General features: G+C 33.8%; 1 pseudogene; it reads right to left on the bottom strand.

Moving 5' to 3' along the window:
• Positions 1-384: 384 nt before the first annotated feature.
• LOC114182119 lies at positions 385-5,284 on the bottom strand (annotated as a pseudogene).
• Positions 5,285-6,125: the final 841 nt, after the last annotated feature.

Raw genomic sequence — 6,125 nt, 5'->3', positions numbered from 1 at the left:
ATTTATTACTGTGTTGGTGAAAGAAATCATTAAATGGAGGTGGCGGTGGTGTAAAAAGAAAAAGAGTTCAGTACATAAATGCATTCTTTATTGAATATGACTACGTGTCTGCCATGGTTGGTCTCGCAATAAATGAGGACATAGTTTTTAGTTTGAATTACTATGTCATCCATTTCTGAGGCAATTAGCTCATGCAACAATTCATACAATGCTGCAGTTGTTCCTTTTATCAAGTATCATCCTTTTTTTTGTATCTGAAACTGTAAACTTCAAAGTCATTAGATAATGGACATGGAGTTTCACATTAGTTGTCATATCTGCTCTGTCTATACAAAATACATAACCCACTCAGTTATCAAAATGAAGTTAATATGGTCTGAATATCTATACATTTTGAAAGACTTCCTTAAATACAACATTTGTCGTTGAAGACAATGGTTTTTTGTCAAAATCATGGATTAAAATTTTTAATCCCGATTTACTCTGAACCCTAGAAACTGCGACATATAATTGACCATGGCTAAATACTGGTTTTGGCAAATATAATCCAACCGAACACAAAGATTGTCCCTGTGATTTGTTAATTGTCATTGCATAAGATAACATTATTGGAAATTGCCTTCTGATTAATTTAAATGGCCAAGGTGATTGAGATGGAGACATAGACATACGTGGAATGTAAACTTCGTTACCCTTTCTGTTTCCACTAAGAATCTTTGCTGCTATTACATGTTTTTGCAACCTTGTAATAATTAATCTGGTTCCGTTGCACAACCCCTCTGATTGATCCAAGTTTCTTAGCAACATTATAGGAGCTCCGATTTTGAAGGTTATTTGATGACTTGGTAAGCCTGATGTAGTTAATGAATTGAGGAATTCTGGAGTAAGAACATCATATTCATCGTTTATTGAATTATCTGTCTTATCAATTGTATCTGCACTTAGGTATTCTTGTTCTTGTCCTGCAAAATAGTCATTGTATTAGTTACTGCATATATAATTAGTATTCAATATGTAACATATGTGACTAACAATATCCTAATAATTACCTGGAATTAAAGATAATATGTATTTGTTGATTTCTTCTACTGTTTCTATTCTACTGGCCAGTATAGCTCTGCTCTGCAGGAAATTATCATTTCTATAATTCTCCAATAGATCAGGATATGTGCTTAACACAATAGCTTCAATTGGATCGTTAAAATCAGAGATCAAAAATTCTGGAGGTATTTCGATATCCACAACACCATCATTGGGTTCGCACAAGTTACCATCACCTAGTTTTACAATCCAATCGGAGAATTGCTGAATTTCGCATGTTGAAGTGCTTTGTAAACCTGGTTGTAGAAGTCTCATGTTCTTTGTCAATGTCAAAACTTGACAATGCTGCCATAGGTATGAAGCATTGATTGTTGCATGTACAATGTCTGATCTAGTTCCTCTAGGAATGACAGGTAATATCTGTCTGAAATCACCTTCAAAAACTACTACCTTTCCTCCAAATACTAAATTTGGTTTCATTTTGTCTTTCATTATGTCATTTAAGGTCCTGTCTAGAGTTTCGAAACAAAATTTGTGTGCCATTGGTGCTTCATCCCAAATAATGAGGTCAGCTAATTTTAGTAGCTCAGCAGCTTTAGAACCCTGCTCTATGTTACAAATTGAGTTTTCCATGGTTGGAATTGGAATTCTGAACTTTGAATGTGTTGTCCTTCCTCCTAGCAACAATAAATATGCTATACCACTTGATGCAACAGTTAATACAATTTTTCTCTTAGATCTCAATGCTGAAGAAATAGTTCTCCACATGAAAGTCTTTCCTGTACCCCCATAGCCATAAAGAAAGAACATTCCTCCCACATTTTTAATAACAGCTTCAGTAACTTTTTGAAATATGTCCTTTTGTTCCCCTACAATTGTAATTCAGATATTAATTATTCAAAACAAAAAATGTACTCATGAATTTTTAGTTAGGTTATACCTGTCATCCGATCATAATTTTGCTGAAATAGATTTGCTTCGGTGACAGGATTGTAGTCAAGTTCTGAGTACACCAATCTGTTCCCACATTGAGCTATAATAAAACCATCTGGATATGGCATTGTTGGGAATTGTTTTAGGCTTCTTCTATTAGTTTGTAGTATCTCTTCAATATGGAATAACGTCAAGTTTCGCAATATATGGACTGATAATTGCAGTTCTGCATTAAAATTCAGTTACTTAAGTATTCATTTTTGTTATTTCAGTAACTTATTTCTGTTATAAGTTTATAAATTTAAGTCAAACATACCTGGATTGCCAGCTTTTATTCTTTCCCTATATAATATGTCATCAGATAGCCATTTCCAAGTTTTTTCCCATAGATCTAGTGGTTTGTTGACACTATTGGACAATAGCATTGTCACGAAAAGTTTCCTTAGATAATTTCCACTGCCCCAATCTTTGGCTTCTTTGATTGCTTCTACATATTCCTTATCATCTGCCAAAAATCCCAAGGTTTCACATGCTTCTCTAAAGGTTGAATATAATATATTATCCACCGTTCTGATATCTTCATAACATAAAGGACCTTTGACAACAGTGAGCATCCTCCTTAGATAGTATAATTCACCTGTTGATGGTGGAACCCAAATAAGTCTTTCAATTGTGTTTCCTATTTTCCTGGGTTTCCAACATCTGTCTTTCTTGACATAGACAAATTTTGACACAATCTCTGGGTATGTCAAAGTTCTTGCCAATTCATACTTTTTATTACATTCCATCCAACTTGTAAACATTGATTCTGCTACAGTTGTTTTTCCTATGACTTCATCAATAAACTCGTCGTCTTTAAAGTACACTGATTATTCTCCGGGAAGATGGAAAAATAAACGTTCAACAGCTGGATTCCTGCCATGAATAGGAAATGAAAATATTCTCCAACATGCCTCAGATGGTGATATGTATCTACAATCAAGATATTGTTTAATTTCATCTCCTGACTGGTGATGAAGATGAGTTGCATTGGTATTATTAACTATAGCCGTTGTAATTCTGTCATAACCCTTGTTGATGTATTTGAATAAGTACTTAATTGAAGTACTTTTGTTGCACCATTCAACATTGATATGACCTTCATATTTAAGTAACAATTTAGGATTATATGGAACCACAGATCGATTGTCTAAAGAAACATGATTCTTGACCACGCAGACTCCATTGTCTCTTCTTCGATATTGTGGAAATCCATCTTCTGAAATAGTTGTACTACTCTGAAATTTTTTAGGATAAAACTGTGAGCATTTACCATTCTTCATGCAAGGAAGGGATTTATTTACTACTCCACAGGGACCATGAATCATATGATCCTTCACACATTCATATAGTTTAGGATTTCCAATTGGGCACGGAATTTCAGCTGATATTACTTTATCAATATCATCAGCGCTTGGATATTTGTCATTTTGGTGCAAAAAGAGAAGCAGATGAGCATGAGGTAAACCACGCTTTTGGAATTCAATAGTATACATGTCTGCATTGTAAATTCATTCCATTAGTATATGAACGAACAAAAAAAAATTAGGTTATCAAATAATAGGAAAAAGGGAATATACATCCAATGACCCTGCCCAACAAATGATTCTTCGTAAGATCTGCTAGAAGATGATCAAATTTGATTCGGAAAACCCTTGCAACCAAGTCTGGTCTATCAGATGCAGATAAATTTTTATGTGATAAAATTCTGTGTATTTCAGGCCACTTCGGATTGCATGTAAAAGTAACAAACAAATCTAGAAAACCAACATGACTACAAATGGCCATTCCATCAAAATAAAGTTGTTCCATAAATCGCGTACCACCAACAAAAGTGGAAGGTAGTACAACTCTTTTGCCTTTTGTAGATCCTTCTTCTTGGGTACTTGATTTTGATTGGAAGAGGTTATCGTACTTGTCCACTCTAAGCTTGGACTGGTTATTTCTTATGAATGATAACCTTTCAGACTCTAGCATAGTGTATCCATCAACAACAAATTGTTGGAACAATCGCCTAGATCTTAGTAGTGTCTGTGCTTCTAATTCTCTACTCTGAATCCGGAAGCAGAACCATTCCCTTATTGTCAAGCGATTTCTCTTCATGTTTTTTGAAGTACTTGTGACTCGATGATTAACATCATGCCTATAACCATCTTCCCCATATGGAAATAGTAAAGGATATTGGAAGCCTAGGTAACTCGTGTGAAGTTCGTTAATTCTCTGCAGTTTTCCACTTCTATTTTCCATTATGATATCTCTTAGGGAAGCACTGTCAACGTCACCAACAATTAGTGCTGCTACTTCTGAAACGGTAGGAATATTATATAACCTTCCATCCTTATTCCTATCAGCAATTAGCCTTAATTTAAGATCATGGAAAGATTGTTCTCTGTAACGGTCTCTAGCAACTCGGAATGATTTGGCATGAACATTGTATTCATCTAACATTTTTGTTAATTTGTCTACAATATCCACATCAATTTTGTTGTCATTGCTGAAAATTAATAGAATCTTAATTAATACAGCATCCAAAATATCAAATTGCTATTTTAAACAAACTTTAGCTTCACGTACCTTAAGGATTGGATTCTGTTGTGTGTTTCATTTTCAGTATCATAAATATATAGTTGGGCAAACTTAGGAATTTGTCCTGCAGGCGGGAGCAAACTACCTATTCTATGGCAAGCTTGGCCTTGGATCCTCAGATTGGGTGGACCATGACCATTGTTATAGCTGTTATCAACTTTGGCACCTGGTGATGTAAAAGCAAACATCATATTATATGTACGAATATGTTGTTGGAAATTTTTTCCTTCTCTGCTGTTGGAATCAAACAATAATTGCTTCAAAACAGTAGGAGCATCCTTCAATAGAGGTAACTGCACTTTTCCATTTCCACAGCACAAATTAAACTTTGGAATTGCAGAATGTTTATGCTTGTCTATCCTTTCTTCATACCACATGCATGCTTTGCAATAGGGGCACGTATAAATTGGGTCACCTATATCTGCATAGCAACTGAATGTGTATCTCGATTTTAGTAAACATTTATAAAAAAACTAAATATAGTAAAGTCAAGATGTAATTAATAGTATCTTATCTTTCGTCAAATTGTATGGAATAGTCAGAGTCCGAAGTTGTATATGTTTTTTGCTTTATATGTTGATTTTTTCGCATTTTAACCATCTGTTCAACTGTGATAATTGAAAGCAGTCAGAATTAAACAATATATCCATTTGGTAGTAGATAAATTAATTAATACCTTGGCCATTGTCTGGATTGTCTGCATTAGTACTGAGTTGACTTATTTGTTCAGTCATATGAAAATGAGGTGCAGTTAAGGAAGACTGTTGACTACTACTCTTATTCAATGAGCACTGATTATCTTTTTCCTGCTCTGAAAAAACAATCTCAAACCTAGGCAATAGATTTTGTCGATGAGAAGCATTACTATCTGGAACTGCATCTCTATTTTTATGACATTGTACTCTTCCAGAAGTGTTAAGTCTTCCTCCAGATAAAAATTGAGTTGTAACATCAGACAGTGGAGTACACAATGTTCTACCATGTTGGCTTTTAGAAAATATACCACACTCTTTAACACATTTCTTATTCATCCTGTTTTCTTTCAAAATCATTTTTCGCTTCAAACTTGCTTGGGCGCAAGCAATCTTCAATATTTTTTATCAGCCTCCATTCCTGCGTTTTTAACATACAGCACAATCACTTCAGAATTTATTTTACAAAATTGGATTCAAATCAAATAAATAATAAATACATATTCTACAATGTATAACTATAGTTTGGAAGAACAAAAAAACAAACCTCAAGGCTGTGTAGTTTAACTTTTTTATTTTCGTAGGCATTGGAGTAGTTTCATTATTTTTGTTGCTACTGCAAATTATCATCCCTTCATTGCAGACCACATAACTTAGATGTTTATGCTGTAGTTATTGCAATTAGTCAATTAAAATGACGCCAAATAAAAAAAAGATAGGATTTTTTTGCACATAAATCTATTTCATATATTGTCGTGTCACTTTAATGAAATTAGTATATGCAATGAGTGCTTCGTATTTTTCTCGTATTTAAAACTTAAACTAAATAATTAA

This window comes from Vigna unguiculata, chromosome 1 (genome assembly GCF_004118075.2).
Source record: "Vigna unguiculata cultivar IT97K-499-35 chromosome 1, ASM411807v1, whole genome shotgun sequence".
NCBI lineage: Eukaryota > Viridiplantae > Streptophyta > Magnoliopsida > Fabales > Fabaceae > Vigna > Vigna unguiculata.
The sequence above is the reverse complement of the archived record's forward strand: the minus strand, read 5'-3'. Positions and strand labels throughout refer to the sequence as shown.